The sequence below is a fragment of the Syngnathus floridae genome, chromosome 4 (genome assembly GCF_059516105.1).
Source record: "Syngnathus floridae isolate MCC-2025c chromosome 4, RoL_Sflo_1.0, whole genome shotgun sequence".
In the NCBI taxonomy this organism is placed as follows: domain Eukaryota; kingdom Metazoa; phylum Chordata; class Actinopteri; order Syngnathiformes; family Syngnathidae; genus Syngnathus; species Syngnathus floridae.
The window spans coordinates 7,136,044-7,158,481 of NC_142416.1; the positions used below are offsets into that span (position 1 = coordinate 7,136,044).

Below are 22,438 nucleotides of genomic sequence, written 5' to 3' on the forward strand. Positions count from 1 at the left end.
GCAGACACTGTCATTCAAAGGCCCGTCCGTCTACTACAGCTAAACCTCGATTTTACACGGACTTTCGATTTCAGAATTTGGGAACCGCTTTAACCCCAAAAGTGCGTTATTTAGAAAAGGGTCCGCCACTGTCATTGTCTGTCTGTTTATATAAGTGACGAAACATCATATTGAAGACTCTTAATGGAATAGGAAAGATTGCAAGGAGGCTAATGGGAGGAGGGGGGAAGAAGGGGAGAATGGGGGGAAAAAGGGGAAGGGGGAAAATTCAGAGAAGTAGGGAAACTCGTACGAAGACACACGTTTGCATTTGGGGAATATCATTGTTCTGGGTGAAAATTATTACGATATATTAATTAAAAGTTATAAGAAGTCTTTACCAAAATGTATTTACTGCCGGTGGGTTTACTCCATTGTGCTAATATCTAACCTTTATAATATTGTTGCTGTCTCTTCACAAAAAATGGACAACTAGTTGACAGGAGTTTTTCAGCGCCATGTTACTGAGCAACACGGAAAGAGAAATAGGATGAATGACATGCCGTTGCATAGTCAAAAGTAGAAACTGCCTCTTGTCTTTTCGCACTTCAATTTCTACAATATTGTCCATCTAAAATACGACGAAAAAAAATTTGGTTGGTGACCAAACAGCATTAGACAGAAAGTCGCATAGAATCGAAGCGCGTAAAATCAAAGTTCAGCAGTTTTTGGCATGAATTTGTGTGACATATTAGTCTTTCTGATCGGCCAGAAAACCAAGTGAAAGTGGCAGCAAGAAAGTACAGTGTATAGTACAAGAGAAGGAAGTATTGAGAACTGTTGCATCTACAAGAATTCTTGGAGCAGAACCAGAGTAAGGCGATCACTTTCTTTGAAGTAGAGAAATAAATGTGCTGCAGTAAAATGGAAAAGAGATAATCTATTATCAGCTTCCCAAATTGATTCAGCATCTCATAGTTCTATGAGCAACCAAATTATTAGCATCAATCAAGTTTGATCTGTCTTTTACGATCTGTATCATTGGATTAGATTAAATGTTTCTATTATTGAACTTTCAGTTCCTTTCGGAGTCACACTGCTCCACCACTGATTTTCCCCTTTTTCAAACCATTTTTCCAATAACTACTGTGGTAGGCATGGATAGGGAAGAAAAAAATATCTTGGTTATTCGTTTGAATATTAAACCTTTGACCTGAACCCAGCGTTATACAGTAATATACAGTATTTGCACAAACTGTCTGACCGGTACTTGTTCTTGACTCAGTTCGGTTCATACACGAGCAGTGTAGAATAGGTAAACCTAACCTTGACCATAGCTGCCGTGGTGGGTGGCTGAGGGAGTAGCGAGGAAGTGGAGGAGGAAGAGGTCATGAACTGTCCATCTAAAATTAAATGGAAAATTAAACTTTACTCCACTAAAACACCTACTGGAGCTGGGAAGCAGTTGAGTTTGTACAAAACATTGCACCATCAACAACATAACAAGCTCCATCACTTCTTTGAATAAAAGAACCCTGATATAAATACCCTCCCGCCTCTGCTCTCTCTTCTATTACTTGTTTCTAAAGTTCCATGCCTGAGGCTCAATATGATCCATCATCTGCTGGAGCTGTGCTTCCTCCCTTTCCTTGAGCGCTTACAGAACCATAAGCTGATCACAGCATTTGTTAGCTCAAAATCAAATCACCCAAGTCCTGACCATTTGTCATGTAGTTAATGGGCAATAATTAAGGGAAGTGTTACAGTCTCGGAAGAGCCTCACACAGACAGCAGAAATACCACACTACCAGCAATTTGCTGGCAACAAGTCCAGGGTCTACCCCACCTCTCACCTAAAATCAGATGCGATAGGGAGCAGCTCACCCATGAGCCTAATGGGCAAACAATATAGAAAATGCTTGCATTTATGTATTTTAAGAGAATGCGGCCTACGAAGTTTTGTTTAGATTTAGAGTTTAGTTGATTCCGTTCAATTGGGTCATTACACTTTATTGTCTAGATTACTTACCGACAAATGAAAATCACAGTTTGTGACTACACTTTTAGTACAAGGAAACAATCGTGTTAGTAATTGTTTAATTTATATTTAATTTACAAATAAATTTATTGCAGTTATGGAAGTGAAATCCCAGCCCTTGTGTTTGTCAATTACGCACTTCCTCTCAGGATCTCACAAACTTTCTAAATGGCACTGATGGACTGTGAATGAACACTTTAACAATATCCAAAAGAGACATAATTAAATTAAATTATTAAATGGGTAAAGTAAATACAATATAAGCATCAAATAATAATGTGTTGATAAACAAATATTTTTATTTCATCTTTATTTAAGGAACCAGCCCCCAAGATGACCATCATATACCAAATATTGTTGGTGAGCCATGTCATACACCATTAACGATAATTTCCACAACAATAATTAATGACTTGTAAAGCTCATTTGCCATATACACTATTCGTCCACAACTTTAGGCCCTATACACACACAAATGCCGAATTTTTCGGAATAAAAGTCGGAATATTCAAAGTTAAAAGTCAAGGTCTGCTTAATTTTCAATTTCTTCACGTCAAGACACACAAAGAGATCGAAATTACGTTTCCCACTATCCCATGGTGACAAGACATAGTACACAATATACATCGAAGTAAACAACGCAAAAAGTAAAATCAAGAAGGCACAAACAATGAATAAATAAAAGTGATGAATAAATAATAAATAAACAGATAACATAATAAATAAGAGGAGCAAAAATGGAGCAAGTGTGCATAAGAGGAGACAGTCAGAATATAGCGCAAAAGTACAGGACGTTACGCAGGAGGGGGTAGAGAGTTCAGGATCCTAACAGCCTGGAGTATGAAGCTGTTGGTGAGTCTGGTGGTGCGGGAGCGCAGGCTCCTGATCCTCTTCCCAGAGAGCAGAAGATCAAACAAAGAGTGAGCAGGGTGACTCACGTCACACACAATCGTGGTCGCCTTGCGGGTGAGATGGGAGGTGTAAATGTCCTTCAGGGAGGGGAGTGAAGCACCAATAATCTTACTAGCCATGTTCACTATGCGCTGCAGGGCCTTCATGTTTTATTCAGTGCAGCTCCCACCCCAAACAGCGATACAACTGGAGAGGACGCTCTCAATGGTGCCACGGTAGAATATAGTCATGACGGCCGGAGGAGCACTTGCTCGCCTGAGTATCCGCAGGAAGTACAGGCGGCGCTGAGCTTTCTTCGCCAGTGATGCAGTGTTGGTGGTCCAGGAGAGGTCCTCACTGATGTGGAATCTGGTGCTGCTCACTCTCTCCACCACAGCACCGTCGATGGTCAGTGGCAGGTGTTGGGTGTGACCCTTCCAGAAGTCAACAACAATCTCCTTGGTCTTGTTGACGTTCAGCAGGAGGTCGTTGTCCCTGCACCTCCGGTTGCTGCTGTAAGTTGCAGTGCAGTCGTGCGTCAGCAGGGTGAAGAGCAGCAGACTGAGCATGCAGCCCGTGCTCAGTGCGATGCTGGCGGAGACATTGTCGCCAACACGTATTACCTGATGCCTCTGACAGAGGAAGTCCAGTAGCCAGTTGCAGAGGTAGGTACTGAGGCCCAGCTTGTCGAGTTTGCAGATGAGTCGCTGTGGTACAATGGTGTTGAATGCAGAACTGAAGTCCACAAACAGCAATCTCACATACGAGTCCCTTCTCTCCAGGTGGGTGAGGGCTGAGTGGAGGGCAGAGGAGATGGCATCCTCAGAGGACCGTTTGGCTCGGTACACAAACTGGAATGGGTCTATGGTGGGGGGGAGAATGGATCTGATGTGCTCCATGACAAGCCGCTCAAAGCACTTCATGATGATGGGTGTCAGTGCCACGTGGCGGTAGTCATTGAAGCAGGACGGAGCAGGTTTCTTCGGCACAGGTACGATGGTGGCAGCCTTGAAACATGATGGGACGATGGCCTGCTGCAGGGAAATGTTAAAGATGTCCGTGAAGACACCCATCAGCTCCCCAGCGCAGTCCTTCAGCGCTTGACCTGGGATGTTGTCAGGGCCCGCCGCCTTACGGGTGTTGATAGCGGCAAGCGTCCTCCTCACGCTATCGGCAGAGAGGCACAGGGGCTGCTCGTATGGAGGAGGAGGGGTTTTCAGCGGGCAAGTACTGTTCTGAGCGTCAAAGCGAGCAAAGAAGCGGTTCAGATCGTTGAGCAGACGGATGTTGCCCTCACAGCTCTGCGGAGCGGGCTTGTCGTCATTATTGTAGAATATTGGTCGCATTACCCATAAAATGCACAATAACGTGAAAAACAAAAAACATATAGTAAGTCGCTCCAGAGTATAAGTCACATTTTGAGGGAAATTTATTCAACAAAATTCAACACCAATAACAGACATGAACGAGCAACAACAGCCTAAACGATAAGTATGCTAATGTGACATAAACACAAACAAAGAGCTGAGAACGGGCCTGACGTAACATTCAGAGTTACTCAAATACCTATTGCATAAATGACACGTTCATAAAACCATCTGTGTCATTCTAATTCATTAAATCAATCAATCGTCATTTATGTCAACATAAATGCGCGCAGCTGACGGCGGTTGCACTTCAAAATATTCCACAGGCCCATATAACGATATATAAAGTATGTATCAAATAACTATTATATTAGCAATAATGTTATCAAACCATCTGTGTCACTCCAAATCATTAAATCCATCGATCGTCCTTTATGTCAATAATGCCGGCCGGGTGCGCGCAGCTGACGGCGCTTGCACTTCAAAATTTTGCACAGGCCAATATAACGATATATAAATTAGATATCAAATAACTATTATATAAGCAATAATATTATCAAACCATCTGTGTCACTCCAAATCATTAAATCCATCGATCAAATTCCTCATCCTTTGTCAACAACGCCGTGCGTGCACCCTGACGTCAGCATCATCGTTATTCCACAGATCTAGTATATAACTATATTATAGCGTTAACAAAGTACAAGGAAAGACGTGGGTTTGTTAAACGGCTCTTTATTTAACAAAACAAACTTCCAGGCGTGTGGCGGCATGGACTTCCATCCCCGAAGGTGGCACTTCCAGCCACAGAGGTAGAAGAGAGCTCCATAGAATAGGACCGGGTGTGCATAAAAGCCATGTTCGAGCCCCATCCACAATCCCCGGACAGCCACCGGGCCAAGCGCCGGCCCCCGACTTACATCCACGGAGGTGAAAGAGAGCTCCGTAGAGTAGGATCGGGCGTGCGTAAAAGCAATGTCCAAGCCCCATCCACCGTCACCAGACAGCCACCCGGCCGAGCGCCGGCCCCCGACTTCCATCCACGGAGGTGAAAGAGAGCTCCGTAGAGTAGGACCGGGCGTGCGTAAAAGCCATAATAGTTTTTCAAACCTTCTGTGTCACTCCAAATCATTAAATCCTTCAAACTCTTCGTCCTCCGTGTCACTTACAAACAAAGCCGCTAATGATGCCGGTAGTACGTGGGCCCTTTGTCATCTTCGTCATCCCGTGATCCAATCTTTGTCCTTTATGTAAACAACCGCCGCACTGCGACACTGACGTCACTTGAAATTCAATTTACAATAATCCCTTGCTACATCGCGGTTCGTTTATCGCGGTTTCACCTTTTTTTTTTTAATTTTGAAAATTTGTGAAAAAATTCACATATAAGTCACTCCTCAGTATAAGTCGCCCGTCCACTATGAAAAAACCCCGCGACTTATAGTCCGAAAAATACGGTACTTTTAAAATCTTAATACTCTGACCCCATACATGATAAATAAGGCATTTAAGAGTTTTAGTGTGTGTCACCACACACACATACCTTCTGTTCCACCAGTAATCTAGAAACGTGTCCAATGAGACAGACATATCACTTAACGACAGGGAATGTCCCAAAAACGAAAATGAGCAAACACTTTACACTTCCTTCGAGACCAAAAATAGGAGATTTCCAGCCACTTGTAATTGCAACATCTGTTTCACTTAATCAAGCTCTTTAGCTATATGAAGACTCGGTAGTATATACTAGTGTTTCCCAACCTTTTTACATCCACGGCACGCCTTTTCATTGAAAATAATCTCAAGGCACTCCACCAACAAAAAATTCGTTAAGTGTTACACCAGTTAAAATTTGCTATATTGCAATAAAAGTTGTTATAAAAAGCAGATACATATATATCACAAAAGTGAGTACACCCCACTCATTTCTGCAATGTTTTAATTATATCTTGTCATGGAACAACACTGAAGAAATTACACTTTGATACAATGTTAAGTAGTCACTGTAGAGCTTGGATAGCAAAGTAAATTTATTGTTACTTCAAAGTAACTCAATATACAACAATCAATGTGTAAAAGGCTGGCAACAAAAGTGAGTAAACCCCAACTGAAAATCTCAAAATTAAGCCAAAATTGGGACCAATTAGGCATTTTTCCTCCATGTGTAATGCGACTTGTTAGTGTACCGAGGTGTTAAGTGTGATTGGGGAGCAGGTGTATTAAATTAGGTATTTTCACTCTCATACTGGTCACAGGAAGTTCAACATGGCAGCTCATGGCAAAGAACTCTCTGAGGATCTAAAAAAAAAAGAATTATTGCTCTACATAAAGATGGCCTATGCCAGGCATGTCCAAAGTCCGGCCCGCGGGCCAGATTCCATACGGCCCGCAGGTTTTGTCTTATAATGTATTATTTATGTCCCGCCTGCACTGTCAAACTGAATTAAAAAAATCATGAAACTTGAAACTGTAATTCCTCCTTTTACCAAAAGGTGGCAGCACCACCCCTCTCCGCTCATTTCTGCAATGGCGACTGCAAAGAAAACGAGGAAAGTTGACGTTGTGGGCCGTCGCTTTCAAGAGAAATGGGAATTACAATACTTCTTCACTGAAAATCAAGGCAATTGTGTTTGTCTAATTTGTAAAGACACGGTTGTCTTGTTTAAGGATTTCAACCTAAAGAGAACCTATCAGACTAAGCATGCTAACACATACGACAAGCTAACTGGCATAACAACAGTGATTCTTCACGTGGGGCTGTGAGTCAAAAGTAAATATTATTAAAGCAAGCTACGAAGTGGCCATTTTAATACTGTTGATGATATGAACTTGTAGACGTGACAAACTATTACTTTCTGAAAGATATTGTAAATGACAAGAGCAAAATTCACTTGTTCTAAGTTTTAATAATAACAGACAACTTTGCATTACTTATAACTCCTGTTTAAAATGTTCATGTGGCAAAATGATTTTAAACTCATGTAAATTCAAGGTATTTCATACAGTTTGTTCAATGTTATCTGACTCTTGAATGAAAGGCAGAATTTGTGTTTCTAGAGTTGTTCACATTTGCCTGAGTGGCTTACTATATTTGGTTATTTTGTCATTTGAAAAATAAAGACAATTGTGAAATTTGTTTTATAACAGTGTGTATTTGCATGAAATTTTTGTGGTTAAAAAATGTCCAAAAAAGCTATTGGCCCCCGGGCCCCTTCACTTTATCAAATCTGGCCCTCCTTGCTAAAAGTTTGGACACCCCTGGCCTAGGCTATAAGAAGATTGCCAACACCCTGAAACTGAGCTGTAGCACGGTGGCTAAGACCATACAGCGGTTTAAGAGGACAAGTTCCATTCAAAACAGGCCTCACCATGGTCGACCAAAGAAGTTGAGTGTGCACGCTCATTGTCATATTCAGAGGTTGGCTTTGGAAAACAGCTGTATGACTGCTGCCAGCATTGCTGTAGAGCAGGGGTAAGCAATTCCGGTCCTCAAGGGCCGGTGTCCTGCATGTTTTCTATGTCACCCTGTTGCAACACACCTGATTTAAATGATCAGGATGATCAGCTTCTGCAGACCTTGCCAATTATCTGACCATTTGAATCAGGTGTGTTGCAACAGGGTGACATAGAAAACATGCAGGACCCTCGAGGACCGGAATTGCCTAGAGAGTTGAAGGGGTGGGGGATCAGCCTGTCAGTGCTTAGACCATACGCCGCACACTGCATTCAATTGGTCTGCATGGCTGTCATCCCAGGAAAAAGCCTCTTCTAAAAAAAGATGCACAACGACGCTCGCAAAAGGTCTGCTGAAGACAAGCAGACTAAGGATATGGGTTACTGGAACCATGTCCTGTGGTCTGATGATACCAAGATAAACATATTTGGGTCAGATGGTGTCCAGCTTATGTGGCGGCAACCAGGTGAAGAGTACAAAGACAAGTGTGTTTTGCCTATAGTCAAGCATGGTGGTGGGAGCATCATGGTCTGGGGCTGTATGAGTGCTGCTGGCACTGGGGAGCTACAGTCCATTGAGGGAACAATGAATGCCAACATGTACTGTGGAATACTGAAGCAGAGCATGAGCCCCTCCCTCCATATACTGAGCCGTGGAGCAGTATTCCAACACGATAACGACCCCAAACACACCTCCAAGACGACCACTGCCTTCCTAAAGAAGCTGAGGGTGAAGGTGATGGACTGGCCAAGCATGTCCCCAGACCTAAACCCTATTGAACATCTGTGGGGCATCATCAAATGGAGGGTGGAGTAGTGTAAGGTCTCCAACATCCACCAGCTCCGTGATGTCATCATGAAAGAGTGGAAGAGGATTCCAGCGGCGACCTGTGAAGCTCTGGTGAACTCCATGACTAAAAGTGTTACGGCGGTGCTGGAAAATAATGGTGGCCACACAAAATATTGACATTTGGGTCCAATTTTGACATTTTCAGTTGGGGTGTACTGACTTTTTTTGCCAGCATTTTACACATTAATTGTTGTATTTTTAGTTACTTTGAAGTAATGGTAAATTTACTTTGCTATCCAAGTGCTACAGTGACTACTTTACATTGTATCTTCAGTGTTGTCCCATGAAAAGATATAATTAAAAAATTGCAGAAATGAGAGAGTTGCATTCACGTTTGTGAGACACTCTCTCTCGCTCTCTCAGAGATAGATAGATAGATAGATAGATAGATAGATAGATAGATAGATAGATAGATAGATGGATAGATAGATAGATAGATAGATAGATAGATAGATAGATAGATAGATAGATAGATAGATAGATAGATAGATAGATAGATAGATAGATAGATAGATAGATAGATAAGTCTTCCAGCATGACAACAAACCAAAACACACAGCCAGGGCAACTAAGGAGTAGCTCCATAGGAAACGTCTCAAGGTCCTGGAGTGGCCTTGCCAGTCTCCAGAACTGAATCCAACAGAGAATCATTGGAGAGAATTTAAAGTCCATGTGGCCCAGCGACAGCCCCAAAACCTGAAGGCTCTGGAGGAGATCTGTATGGAGGAGTGGGCCTAAATCCCTGCTGCAGTGTGTGCAAACCTGGTCAAGAACTACAGGAAACGTCTGATCTCTGTAATTGCAAACAAAGGTTTATGCACCAAATATTTAGTTCTGTTTTTGTGTTGTATCAAATAATTATTTCCTGGAATAAGATGGAAATTCATTATTTAAAAATCATACAATGTGATTTTCTGGATTTTTGTTTTAGAGTCCATCACTCACAATTGAAGAGCACCTATGATAGAAATTACAGACTTCTACATGCTTTGCAAGTGGGTAAACCTGAAAAATCAGCAGTGTATCAAATACTTGTTCTCCCCACTGTATGTATGTATGTATGCACGTATGTACGTATGTATGTATGTATGCATGCATGCATGTATGTATGTATGTGTTTTTAGTGTTTAAAAACTCTGTTGTCATGTTAACGATTGGAAAAAAAATGAATACCATTTAACCGGCTCAAGCACTCTCGTCTTAACCGAATATTATGTGATGCGGTCAAGTCCATTGTAAGTCATGAAGCATGTCAAGGAGCCTAAACTTGACAGCGTCAACAGATAAAAATCTGCGCTCAGAATCTTGGACCATCTTCATCCTCTTAAAACCTCTTAACAAGATCAGAGATTGAGTCATCAACTTTGTGAAAACCAATTAATAGCATGGACTGTATGGCATGCATCTTGGGAATGTTGCCACACACAAGCTGAGGGACATAAATTAAATATACTGAATGAATAAACAAATTAATGGTTGTTATTTTCAAACATGTAATGTGAACTCAAATAGCAAATTAACAGTCAGTGATTTAAATAAACAACAATGATTTCAGATTTTCTAAAAGGTCTGAAGAAGTGGAATCTTATTTAATCCTTTGATTTTATCCACATTTCATTTGGACTTTAAATACTACATAAAGCTGCATGACATGAGCAGCTATAAAGGGCACTCACAGCCTCGGGCTTTGCGGTACTGGCAGATTGAGGTACTGGTATAATGTAATTTGATTGGTTTTTGTGTTTTTTTTTTTTTTTTATTGGCCAAATTAATTTCTCGTTTTTTTTTCCAAGCCTAATGTGTGTGCAGGTTTCATGAATTTTTATTAATGTTTAAACTCTCAAAATCAGTGTTTTTAGTTTTTTTTTTTTTTTACTAACAGTGCATTGCCATGGCAACAGCTTGTTACTGGCAAAAAAAACTGACAAACTTTGTGCTTCAGCGTCATCCTCATCTGTGGTTTCTTCTCAAGGCTTAATTTTATCCCGCAAATTTGAAATTTTCCTTGTCCAGTTTGGCCTACACCCTTGAAACTGCTGGGTTAAAAATTGGACCGACCCAGAAAGTGGGGTCAATTTGACCCAACTTTGGGCTCTTTGGCGTGCAAAAGAAATAGCTGTTTTGTCCAATTTTTAACCCAAATTGGCTTGTTACGAACACAGCATTTTCGAGCACAGGGGGTAGGAATCATGATCATGGTGCGACCAATCATTTTCAATTGCGAGGCTATGAGACACTTTGTATGAATTATGGTGATGTGATGTGTATACAATAACTTGTATTGACTAGATTCTTGCATTTGCTGTATGTTTTAAATACTGTTTGATTTTGGTTGAAAAAAGCTGTGCCTTACAAATTTTGAAAACAAAATGGCTAGTCCTGACTTCAGTGGTAGCGAAGAAACACTACTTTTAAGCATTTTCTAAAGAGAAAACAGGAAACTTTTTGGTGCATTTTTACACCTCCCGAGATAACTTTGTTGTTTTTTCAGTGTTTGGCTATGGCAGCCAAAGTTTGTTCTCCATCAGATTATATGTCACGAGGAAGTATAATGAAACTTTAAACTCTTTCACCACCAGTGATTTACATATGTCAAATATGCATGTTATCTGGGAGGGCTGAAAGGTGGATAAATTAAAAATAGCTGACTTCATGTAAGGTTCAGGTAAGGCTTCAAGACACTTTTGTACATCTTTGGCTTTTACATATCACAGACCTAGATCAATTGATCCCGGCTGCTTTATTGGTAAGGGGGCTAGTGAGCCATTTTATTGAATTATTTTATTAATTTTAATTTTACAATTGCACTAAAGTATCGTATTTTCCAGACTACAAGTCGCTCCAGAGTACAAGTTGCACCAGCCATAAAATGCATAATAAAGAAGAAAAAGACATAGATAAGTCGCACTGGAGTATAAATTGCATTATTGGGGAAAAAGTGTTTGATAAAATCCAACACAAAGAACAGATGTCATCTTGAAAGGCAATTTTGAAGTAAAAAGAGAATAGAGGCAACGTAAGGCTGAATAATTGTACGGTATGCTAACGTTACATGACACATAAACAACAAACTGAGAATGTGCATGACGTAACATATAAAGAGTTATTCAGATAACTATAGCATAAATAACATGCAAAACCATCCGTCACTCCAAATCACTAAATCCAATGAAATCTTCATTCTCTGTGTCATTTTTAAACTACTCCGCTAACTCTGGAGGTAGAAGATGCTGCACTACCTCTTCTACGTGGCTTACGTCAGACTCATCGTCAATTTCAGTTCCAATTATTCCACAGGCCTAAAGCACCCTCTTGCGATTTAACGTGAAAATAACACATGAAATTATATAATAATGTGTTAATAATTTCACACATAAGTTGCTTCTGAATATAAGTCGCACCCCCAGCCAAACTATGAAAAAAAACTACGACTTATAGTCCGGAAAATAAGGTACTTAGCGTTTTATATCCTTTCATGCATGTTTAAACCGTCCAAATCAACATAATTTTTCATAGTAAAGAGAACATTGCCACGGCAACATTGCTCATCAAAATTAAAAGCGTTGCTTTTCTTTTTATCTTGAACAATTTATTATGAAACACCTGCAGTTTCAGAAGAATTCGATAAAATCTCCAAGAAAGGTTCTTCAGAATGACCTTCTATAAAGGCCAAAACTGAATTGAGCCAAATCTAAAACGGTATGGCCAAACACTAACTAACATGGCCCTTTTTAATTCATATGTGCTGAAGAGGCATACTTTAGCCCGAGCCCTTTTTGAGTTTCTATGCGTCACAGCTGGCACAAAATGTGTTGACACCAGCCAAACCCTATGAGTATCATGGCGATTTGTAAGCTATAAAATCATTGCATACAGTATAGTATATCAAACTAAAATATATATTTTTTAAACAACCGCAGTGCCACACTACCCCCTCAGAGTCTGGAGCCCAAAGACATCTCTACACAGATATATTTGTGACATGTGCTTATTGAGCTATACTGTTTTACAGCTGCTGGGGATTTTTTTGATATGGAAGACGGCCAAGGCATGGTGACTGTAGCCTTGCAAGCTGAACAACAGCTTGCTGCTGGGGATTTTTTTTTTTTAAGTGGAGCACAAGAAAGAGATAGCAACTGCTTTACAAGCCGAGAAACAACTTCCTCTGGGTATCAAAACAATGTATGATTACCAATTTATTGCTAACAGATTTTTTTTATGACATAAAATGTTATGCTGTTTTACAATACAGCAAAAGGGAACTTGTCAATTGCCTGTTTGTATTCGCTCTTTGAGTGCACTTCTCCAACGGGTTAATGGTGTATGTACTTGTACTTATTTTATTTGATCATAATCGCTCACTAAGCTAATTCTCCCTATTTTTTAGAAGCCCAATGTCCATTGCGCCATAGAGCCCAATGTACTGGGTTGCAATGTTAGAATAATTTACCACCACCGAAAAGTGTTACCAGGATAGTTGATACAAGGGTTCTTTTCTATCTACCGTAATTTTCGGACTAAAAGTCGCTCCGGAATATAGGTCGCATTAGCCATAAAAACCCCAATAACGTGAAAAAAACCATATATAAGTCGCTCCGGAGTATAAGTCGCATTTTGGGGGGAACTGTATTCGACAAAATCCAACACCAAGAACAGACATGAACGAGCAACAATAGGCTAAACGATAAGTATGCTAACGTGACATAAACACAAACAAAGAGCTGAGAACGGGCCTGACGTAACATTCAGAGTTATTAAAAAAAACTATTACATAAATAACACGTTTATAAAACCATGTGTCACTCCAATTCATTAAATCCATCGATCGTCCTTTGTCAGCAATAAGTGCGCGCCGCTGACTGCGCTTGCACTTCAAAATATTCCACAGGCCCATATAACGATGTATAGATTAGATATCAAATAACTATTAGACAAGCAATAATATTGTCAAACCATCTGTGCACTCTAAATCATTAAATCCATCGATCAAATTCCTCGTCCTTTGTCAACAATGCACCCTGATGTCAGCCTCATCGTTATTCCACAGATCTAGTATATAACTATATTGTAGCGTTAACAAAGTACAAGGAAACACGTGGGTTTGGTAAACGGCTGTTTATTTAACAAAGCAAACTTCCTGGCGTGTGGCGGCGTGGACTTCCAGACACAGAGGCGGAAGAGAGATCCATAGAATAGGACCGGGCGTGCATAAAACCCATGACCGAGCCCCATCCACCATCCCCGGACAGCCACCTGGCCGAGCGTCGGCCCCCGACTTCTATCCACGGAGGTGAACGAGAGAAAGCTGCTAATGATGCCGGTAGTACGTGGGGCCCTTCGTCATCTTCGTCATCCCGTGATCAATCTTTGTCCGTTTTGTAAACAACCGCCGCGCCGCGCCGCGCTGCTGACATAACTTGAAATTCAAATTATAGTAATCCCTTGCTACAACGCGCTTCGTTTATCGCGGTTTCACTTTTTTTTTTTTTGAAAATTTTGGAAAAAAATTCACATATGAGTCGCTCCTCATTATAAGTCGCCCCCCCCACCCAAACTATGAAAAAAAAACGCAATTTAAAGTCCGAAAATTACGGTACTATTCAGTGAAAATCTGACTCTGGTGGGACTCAACCCACAACCTTTGAAAACCCTCTTGAGCAATTTAGAAATCCAATGCACTCTTCATTGCGCCACAGAGCCTGATGTACTTGACTGCAACATTACAATAACATACCACCTGGATTGAGTTGATATAAGGCTTCATGTTCAGCTACCATTCAGCTCAAAGCTGACTCTGGTGGGACTCGAACCCACAACCTTTGAATTGCCTCTTTTAGACAAACTTAGAAGTTCAATGCGCTGTCCATTAAGCCTCAGAGCCTGATATAATTGACTGCAACATTTCAATAACATACCACTACCTAAAAGTGTTAACAGGATTAAGTTGATACAAGTCTTCATGTTCAGCTGAAAGCCAACTCTGGTGGGACTTGAACTCACAACCTTTGAATTGCCCCTTAAAGACCAATTTAGAAGTCCAATGCGCTGTCCTTTGCGCCGCAGAGCCTGATGTGCTGGACTGCAACATTACAATAACATACCACTACCTACAAGTGTTACCCGGCCAGTCGATACAAGGCTTCATGTTCAGCTAAAATCTGACTCAGGTGGGACTCGAACCCACAACCTTCACATTGCCTGTTTTTTTGGACCCCCTCAGAAGTCCAATACGCTGTCCATTGCACCACAGAGCCTGAGGAGCTGGATTGCAATATTACAATAACATACCAATACCTAAAAGTGTTAGGCTGGTTGATATAAGGCCTCATGTTCAGCTGCCATTCAGCTAAAAGCTGACTCTGGTGGGACTCGAACCCACAACCTTTGAATTGCCTCTTTTATGACTAACTTACAAGTCCAATGCACCGTCCATTGCGCCACAGAGCCTGATGTGTTGACTAATGATCTCCTCATAGCTATGGATTCAAACACTTCATCTGTATTACTACTCGAGCTTAGTGCTGCCTTTGACACTGTAGACTTCGATATTTTATTAGGGCGTCTTAAAAGTTGTGTTGGTATTTCAGGGTCAGCACTAGGCTGGTTCTATTCCTATCGATCAGACAGGACGCACCGAGTGGTCCATGGCAATACGTCCTCTGAGCTCTATAATGTTACGTGTGGTGTTCCACAGGGATCGGTACTCGGACCAATTTTATTTAATATTTATATGATTCCGCTTGGGGACATAATACGTAAATATAATCTTAGTTTTCAATGCTACGCGGATGACACCCAATTATATATGCCGTTATCGATGACAGATCCGCGGGATTGTTGCAATCTTGAGGCGTGCCTTGCGAAGATCAAGCAATGCATGTCTCTCAACTTCCTTCGTCTTAACCCAGATAAAACTGAGATGTTGATAATTGGTCCAACTCGTTATCAACACTTATTTAAGGAAAACACCATAACTATAGATAATCGTACTATCACTCAGAGCGATACTGTAACTAATCTCAGGGTAATATTTGACCAAACGCTTTCCTTTCAAAAGCACATTAAGGATATAACCAGAATTGCGTTTTTTCACCTTCGTAATATTGCTAAGATTCGTCCGATCCTCTCGACCGGTGATGCGGAAACTATTATACATGCGTTCGTCACATCGCGCCTGGACTACTGTAATGTATTATTCTCTGGTCTTCCTAAGTCCCGCATCAAAAGTCTATAGTTAGTACAAAATGCTGCTGCGAGGCTGCTCTCATGGACAAGAAAATTTGATCACATTACCCCAATCTTAGCCAATTTACATTGGCTCCCGGTCCATTTAAGATGTGACTTCAAGGATCTTCTATTAACCTATAAGTCACTGCATGGCTTAGCGCCTTCATATCTCGTCGACCTAGTTGTTCCTTATGTTCCGTCTCGTACCTTTCGTTCGCAAAATGCTAGTCTTTTAGTGACACCGAGGGCCAAGAAAACGTCTGCAGGGTCTAGAGCACATATGTCAGAGTTACGGCCCGCGGACCAGATCCGGCCTGCGAATTGATTATCTATGCCCCCCTGGATGATATTTAATTACGATTAGAACACCGGCCCGCAGGCCACAGCCGCCCGCTGGTGTTTTGCACGCACCAACACTACAGTTCCCACAATGCAACGGTAGCCCGCGATGTCACTGCAGCTCGCACAAGCGGCTTCATTATTCATCAGTAGTCAGAGCAGAGTTCAACTTTCTGATACCCCCCTCCTCAAAAATGTCTAAGCGTAAGGTGGATGCTGAGAACAGGGGATTTCAGGCCAGGTGGGAGGCAGAGTACATGTTTACGGAGGTAAGAGGCAAACCTGTGTGTCTTCTGTGTGGAGAAAATGTGGCTGTAATGAAAGAATTTAATTTAAGAAGGCACTATCAAACGTCTAAGAAACACAGACAAAGACAAGAATATGGAATATGAACAAAAGCTACAGAAGGTGGAGGAATTAAAACGAGGCCTTAAGTCCAGACAGGCTATGTTCACATATGCTAAATCACAAAGCGAGGCTGCTGTCAAGGCTAGCTTTATTGTGGCAAACGAGATCGCAAAATCAGCCCGGCCCTTTGCAGAAGGAGAGTTTATCAAAAACGGGTTTTGAGCCTCAGAGCCTAACCCCGAACATTGATGAACTTGTACAAAAGATGAGACACCTCCAAGTATCAGGCTCAGCCTCAGACAAGTGAGCATCACAGAGCAGTATCGTATTTTCCCTTTTTTAATTCAGTTACATTTTTACATTTGTTTCTACAAGATGTGATTTTTCCTTGAAGAAAGTATTGTTTTGTCTGTGTGCTATAAATTTTTGTATTTTATTTATTTATATACTAAGGGAAAATTGCAGATTTATTTATTTATTTACTAAGGGAAAATTGCAGATAAGAGCCATGAGAAAGAAAACAACTGATTTGATTATTTTTTTTATTTTACGATTTGAAAGCAGTGATCGGTAGATCATAGAGCAGCACGATAATACATTTTTAGTTTATAATGCATGCACTTTTATTTATGCATTTATCTTGATATTAAGAAACACATTTTGTTTTTAAAAACAATTTAATTTTTTGCTGTTTGGCTGTTGAAAATGTTTTCCCTTGAAGTTACTGACAGAGCCATAACAAAATATTGCCATATACCACACTGTATTAGGTCTTGGTTCAATAGGCTATGTGCAATCATTTTGATATATTTTAATAAACATTGAACCAGTCCGGCCCTCGGCTTGTAGCAAATTTGTTTTTTTGGCCCTCGGTGTGTTTGACTTTGACATCCCTGGTCTAGAGCATTTTCTATTCGGGCTCCAGAGCTTTGGAATGCCCTACCAATGGATATTAGAACTGCTACCTCAGTAGAAACATTCAAGACACGTTTAAAGACACATTTCTATGATATGGCCTTTAATTAACCTGTAGTGGCTGATTCGGCTGGAGTTTGTTTTCGGTCCCTCTCCCCACCCCCCTCCCCCCACCCTTTCCCGGCTGGGGAGGTGGTTAGGTGGCACCCAAGCTGACAGTGGCTATCTGGATTCCTGTGGACCAATTCAGGATGAGGGAACTGCAGCTCAACCTCCTTGAAGACACTGCCAGGACAATCGAGGGCACCTCTGGCAGCTCTTCGCTTTGACTTGGACATCCACTTTTTCATTGATTTTCATATTATGTATTATTTGTGCCCTCTCTGCATCCATTGCAACCTGGTGATCCTGAAAGGGGGATCCTTCCATCTGTGGTCCCTTCTCAAGGTTTCTCATTTTCCCCTGGTAGGGTTTTTTTGAGTTTTTCCTTGCCCTTTTGGGAGCTTAAGATCAGGGGATGCTTTGAGAATAATTGTCAATCTATGTGAAGCCCTTTGAGACTGCTTGTGATTTAGGGCTATACAAATAAACTTGACGTGTGGTTGACTGCAACATTACAAAAACATACCACCTAAAAGTGTTACCAGGATGGAGTTGATACAATTATTTATTATTATTAATATTCAGCCACCATTCAGCTAAAAGCTGACTCTTGTTGGACTCAAACCCACAACCTTTGAATTGCATTTTGTTGACCCACATAGCTTTCTAATGTGCTGTTCATTGCGCGACAGAGGCTCTGTGTTATTGTGTTTCCTGATAGAACTGCACTGGCAGGAGAACACGGCTGAAGGCGCCATCCGCTTCCACAACAAACGCATTACACCTGACTATTGAAGATGTATGTAAGTCCTCTAAAGATTAGCACCTTAAAGATGTGTGCTACAGAAAACACGCAGCAATTTGCTGCTGTTACTGGCAACTAGTAGTGAGCGACCTGGGCTTTGATAATAGGGTGACCATCGTAGGTTACATGGCTGGCAACCAGTCTGCTTTTTTTAATTGGATGAGGTGAAAGTTTGCATTGTGAAATGTGTTATAGATATTATTGCAGATTTGGATACAGAAGGCATCTGGGGCAATTCCGAGATCTTTTATTTGCATTGATTGTGTACAATTTGTCTGACTGGATGTATTTAGTATTATGATTTTGTATAATTAAGCTTAGTTTGTTTCTGTTGACTCAATATTCATTAGTGTTGCGACAGAAGGGGAGATTGTGATGTTATCATATGCAGTATTAAATATATTTTTCACACTGTATACTTTTTGGATCAGAGCGCTAAGTTGATTGATTATAGCCATATACAATGTGTGGTCCTGATGCTGAATTTAAATTTATAGTAAAATTGATAATAATGATATATTGTATAATATATAATGTTATGAGTTAATAGGACTCAAGTAGTATTGCCTTAGGTTCAATAAAATATATCGTATTTTTCGGACTACAAGTCGCGTTTTTTTTTTTTTCATAATTTGGGTGGGGGAGCAATTTATACTCAGGAGCAACTTTTATGTGTAATTATTCACAAATTTGTACTTGATCATTAACACATTACTTACGAGTATAGTTGATCACGTCACATGTTATTTTCACTTTAAAACGCATGAGGGCACACTATGGTTGTGGAATAATTGGAGCCTCACTGACAATGATTTCCATTCACTGACTAATGGAGTCAGGAGATTTAATAATTTGGAGTGACACAGATGATTCGATAAACTTGTTATTTTTATTATAGTTATCCTACCATGAGCAGAATAGGTACATCTCACCTACGTGTTTTTGATGAAGCGTAAACCAACAATAAATAACCACTGAACTCTTTTCTCACAATGTTCAGGGAAACACAACTAATTTTAAATTTGATCATAAAATAATACATAAGAGAAAATGAATGAGCATTTAGGGAGACAAATGAAACAATTCAAGCAAATGGATAGCAACTCATTAGATTGTGGGGATTCAATTTAAGAAATTTCTACCAAGGGAGTGATTAAACATCATAATTTCTCCTCAGTGTACACTTGCTCTTTCATAGATGATAAGAATAATACCTAAATTCAATGAAGTAACCCAAAAGGTCAACAAGGGTCTTCATACGGAGAAAATGTTCTCCAAAACACTGGCCTCAGCTTCATTGCTTGTATGCGAGCACATCAAGACATGTTTGTGTTGAATGAATTCAGACTTTTTTTTTTAAATATATATATTTCACGTTCATCTTTTGATTGTAATGTTAGTTATTTGGTAATCACATGTAAGCACAGATGGTGATCACGTCACATTGTATCAGCATGTGAAAACTGAAGCAAGATACAAACTATATACTATATATATATATATATATATATATATATATATATATATATAGAGAGAGAGAGAGAGAGAGAGAGAGAGAGAGAGAGAGAGAGAGAGAGAGAGAGAGAGAGAGAGAGATCTTTTTTAGAAAGTGATCCTTCACAATCATTCAAACGACAAAAACATTTTCTTGATGAAATCAACTGCCCATCTTATATTTACTGTCCTCAGGGAGACCAGAAGGGCAAAAGCTCGCTTGATATATATATATATATATATATATATATATATATATATATATGTGTGCGTGTGTGTGCGTGTGTGTGTGTGTGTGTGTGATTGTTTCTGATGTTTTTGTCATTATAACATTGATAATTGCTGTATTTAAAAAAAAAAACTGTCCTTTACTGGCAAACATACAAAACCATAAATGTTTAATCAGCCTAGGTCACCATATCCTAAGAGATGGAAAATAATTTACAATCATTTGTCATGTAGTTTTGTAGACCCACTGTATCAACTCTTCACATATCTGGGATTGTGATATGTCTTCAGGTTGAAGTAAACAAGAATAGACTCAATCACATGCCATAAGCCTGAACAGGATAATTACTTAAAAATAAATGTGTCGGTGGAAATTTCTAATACATTTTAATTACATTTTAATGCCATATATATTGTCTTGCAGTACCCGCCCAAAAAATTGCTATTTCTGTCATCATTCATTGTGTGTTATTGTCAATGGAAATTGTTAATCTCAAATTGTCATTGTGACATGAACCAAGTGATCAAATGAAGACTCAATGATTTAAAATTAAGTCCATTGAGTGCATATCACCTGAAAATGTAATGTGTGTGTTTAGGAGTATTTCACATTTGCAGACACATACAATTCAAATCAGGGCCCACAATGAGTGTGAGCTGTGTGAGGAAACACAGTGGAGGCTTTGGTACAGTGAATGAACTGATATTTACAAGTCTTTTAGAATCATATTTGGCCTGAGGTCTCACATCATCTCTGCCAAGACTCCCCGGGGAGCATTCATTCTGTTGGTGTAACATAACAATGAGACAAATTAAAAGCTGGCATAGATGCCCTCAAGCTCAGAGCAGACTGACAGAGAAAATTTAAGCACAGAGAGGGAATTTTGCAATATAATGTTGAAACATTTGACCAAAAAAGCCCAAAGGCAAAGTTTCTAGTGCTGAACAATGCAGAGGGTATTGTTTGGAATAATAAATTACCATATATCTTTTTTTCATTTAATTTGCCTTAATACACTCTGAATATGATGCTGTAACGAATGGTGTCAGAAGATTTATTAAGTAAGAATATTAGAATAAATGACAAACTATCCACAACAGTATACTGCTTCCTCTCTGCCAACCAGGAGGTGAGGAAGTGCCAGTCAAAGACAGCATTTGTGATGTTATGCCATCAATTATTCTCATTGGTTGAACTGGTGACACATGCCCTCTGATTGCACTGAAGGCTCATTATAGCAGTGCCCTTGCCCCTGTGTATCCCCTGTGACCAAAAAAAAAAGTCTTGCCAAGTGTTGATATTGCCGCACAAAAGGTTGTGAGGAATGAATGCGCTTGCTTGTTGTCTTTATTTATTTATTACTTGGCTTGTGATTGGCTGGTAACCATACCACAGAGTACCCGGCCTCTCGCCCAGAGTCAGCTGGGATAGGCTCCATCTTACCAACCACCAATGAAGACCAGCAATACAGAAAATTGATGGGTTTACTGCTGTTATTGACAGGGAAACAAGTGTTGCATTATGGAGTTTGTAGACGACAACATTCAACGATTTCTTGCACACAAAGAGGCTAATGAATTGTTGTTGTTTTTTTCCAGACCACACAGCAAGAAAGTTTGATTTAAAGTATTTTGACCTGGTTTTGACAAAGTTTATTTTTTGGCTCTCATGTCACACTTCTGGACATAAGAGACACAGAGAACCAGCAATGTAACAAGGCTCGAAATAAACAGATTTACATCACTGTCTGTGATGTAATTTGTGAATTTTGCCTCTCAATCAATGCCACTGAAACATAAAATTGCGACTGGGCCACCATTTTTATGAGAAGACGCAGAGCTGGAATAAAAAAAACAACAACATCTGAATAGCATAACAATTGTCCAAGAAAATTGGTTAAATAGTACAAGTGTGTTGTGCATTTCATACTATAGGGAAAGTGGGTTAGTTTGTTAGGGTGGAGATATTCAAGTGTTTTGTTTTTGTTTTTATTGTTTTGATGAAAAAGCACAGTGCCTTATAACCAAATCTTGGAACCAAATCACGGAACAGGTACATGCGCTATCGGCGTGTATTTAAACGCCATTCTTCCGTCACTTCCGCGAAGTACTACATTTGCAAAAGGTGAAGCGCGAAGTACATATAGATATATTTGTCCACCTTTTGGAAGGCCTCTTCCCAGGTGTTGGAGGAAGTTACTCTGTCAGTGTCAGTATATATATATATATATCTGATTACTGGTAGGGCATAGCTGTTAAGGGTTGGAGGGTTCCATCCCAAGTCCAGCACCCTGAGACTGTACACTAGCCGTAAAGAAGGAGGCCGAGGACTAGCGAGCGTGAGAGCAACTATCCAAGATGAAACATCCAAGATCCATAAGTACATCAGGGATAAGGCCTCA

The 22,438-nt window shown here is 40.2% G+C and overlaps 1 protein-coding gene and 1 non-coding gene across 2 annotated transcripts in view; both read right to left on the reverse strand.

Moving 5' to 3' along the window:
* The window catches only part of sorcs3a (sortilin related VPS10 domain containing receptor 3a), a 296,809-nt gene that overhangs the window by 231,370 nt on the left and 43,001 nt on the right, over nt 1-22,438 (reverse strand). The gene's annotated exons all lie outside the window — the stretch shown is intronic.
* Nucleotides 14,933-15,025, reverse strand: trnat-ugu (transfer RNA threonine (anticodon UGU)). The gene is made up of 2 exons: nt 14,989-15,025; nt 14,933-14,968 (listed from the first exon to the last, which is right to left on the reverse strand). It is a non-coding gene; the product is annotated as a tRNA-Thr (tRNA).